Source organism: Penaeus vannamei, chromosome 17 (genome assembly GCF_042767895.1).
Source record: "Penaeus vannamei isolate JL-2024 chromosome 17, ASM4276789v1, whole genome shotgun sequence".
NCBI lineage: Eukaryota > Metazoa > Arthropoda > Malacostraca > Decapoda > Penaeidae > Penaeus > Penaeus vannamei.
The window spans coordinates 36,392,870-36,395,369 of record NC_091565.1 but is presented as its reverse complement, the minus strand read 5'-3'; the positions used below and the strand labels follow the sequence as shown (position 1 = coordinate 36,395,369).

At 32.3% G+C, this 2,500-nt stretch overlaps 1 protein-coding gene across 1 annotated transcript in view; it reads left to right on the top strand.

The window, feature by feature from the left end:
• The window catches only part of LOC113822206 (zwei Ig domain protein zig-8), a 98,044-nt gene that overhangs the window by 74,308 nt on the left and 21,236 nt on the right, over positions 1-2,500 (top strand). The gene's annotated exons all lie outside the window — the stretch shown is intronic.

The window sequence follows — 2,500 nt, the reverse complement described above, 5'->3', positions numbered from 1 at the left end:
CTTCCTCTTATTATTTTTATCATCACCATCATTACAATTATTAATCTTATTATCTATATTATTACTATCATCACTATTATCATTATTATTATCATCATCATTGTTCAATAATATAATTATTCTCATTATAGTTATTATTTTTAATACTATCATAATTATTACTATTTTTATCATAATTTCCACCACTACTACCTCTTTCATTATAATAATAATCATTATTATCATTATTATTACTATTACCATTACCATTATTATCATCATTGGTACCCTTATTATTTTGATCCTTACCAATATCATTGCCACCAACGCTATTACCATCATCAAACTCAGCTTGATGAATAAATGGTGCAAATAGGAGTAGAAATGATAATAATAATGAATCAAAACTTTAAAATATTATATTTCCCTAGATCTCCCCATTCACTTATTCACTACTGTTATCATCAGTATGTCAGTTCAGGTTCAAAGTCTATTTCCTTTTATAGCTATGTTGACTTTTAAAATGCATTAGATTCTGTTGTTTATTAAAAAAAAAAAAAAAAAAAAAACTGAAAAATACACTAAATGGTTATTTCGTGTTCTAAATTAATTTCAGGATCAGTCTGTGCGCTTTGTTAAATAGTGACAATGTGTGTCAAACATAACCCAGATATAACATCCATGAGGTGATAACACGTAATCCACCTTTGGACTTTTTCATTTTATATATATATTAAACATAAATAAACAGAGACACATAATGATTATTTTCATAGCGATTACCGTAACAATGGAAATATTTAGAATTTAAGTAACAACGGTATTAAAAACGACAGCAAACTGCAGAATGAAACGTTCACACGCATATACACACAGTTCTCTTTTAAAAAATACTGACACGTGTCAAAATATTTTGGGAGAACAAAGCCCTTTATCACTGATTTTTTTCGGATGAAGTCCTCATGCGTCTATCTGTCTCTCCTTCGCTCAAACATTTCATTTTCCTTTTTAAAAGAGTTTTTAATGCGTTCCTGAAGGTGAACACACTTGCGAGTAAGAAGGTCGCATGCTTTTAACACGGAGTTGACCGAGACAAAGGATTTCGTTTGTAAGAATGCACCTGGAAACCCTTCTTTCTCTGGGGATTATGTGGCGCTTATATGTTGTGTCATTGTATTTATTCATATGATTTTCTTTCATGCAATTTTTTTTTCTCTTCTTGCTTTGAATGGCACTCTAAATCTGCAGTGGAAAAGAGAACCTCTCAATTCAATGTTTCGGCAAAAAAAAAGAAAGGAAAACATTGGAAGTAAGTATTCGCGGCGTTTCAAATATTATATAATTATGATTCTTTCCTCCTTTTTCATTAATTTATTTTAATTGACAAACAATGAAAGGTAAAAAAAAAAGAAAAAAAATTACAACAACGTTTCGAGTTTACACTAGGCTCCTTATCAGGTAGAAACATGCAAAAAGTGCATTAATGCTCCTTTCTTGCAATTGCACACGGAAAAAGGACTATTTTTTATTCTAAAACGAAGAGATAGAAGAGGAAAAGTTGGTTTTCATTACAGTATAGTTTATTAAGTTCAACCGCGACTTGAAAGCAAGATTCATTCATATTTTACGGCAGCAATTACTACGCACATAATGATTAATAATTCCACTATTACTAACTTCCACCGACAGTTTAATAGCTTCATTCGTTTTAAAAATATATAATGATTTAATTTCATCGTAGAGTGTGTTTTATGCTCTACATTAAAATACTATGTCAATTCTAGTGCAGTAATGATGTTGAATCTATTAATAATACAGTTGCACAGTCTCTCCTCGTGGCAACCTTAATATTACGCTCCGCTGGTATCACTTTCACGAATTCTAAATTCACGCTTATTAACAACAGTTATTTTGGAAGCTTTTTCTCACCACCACCACCATCAGTAATGTCAACATCGCCACTACCATGCACCTATAATCATCGTCACTAGCATTATCATAATCATGATCTTAATTATCTTCATCGTCATGTTGGGGTTTCATTTTCATTGTTGCTTCATTATGGGTCACATGTTACTGTTGTTTCAGTTGTTTTATTGTCATCATGTCCCGGGTACTATGTCATAATGTTTCATGTAGTACAAGAGAAAAAGAAATAATAAATTGCCATGGGTTAAAACAATACTGGAAATGACACAGACTTGACTTGTAATTACTGATCATATCGCTTTTAATTCAGCAGTAAAGTGAACGCAGCTGTCAAAAAATGATAAAACGGTGGGAGTCAAACTTAATTATTGTGTACGTGTCTTGACGCAGATGGATTTCGCCTGCAAGCATATAACAGATGAGAAATGTAATTATCTCTCACAGTAGCTTACAATAAACACACACACACACACACACACACACACACACACACACACACACACACACACACACACACACACACACACACACACACACACACACACACACATCCACACGCACGCACACAGAAACACACACACACACACATAGG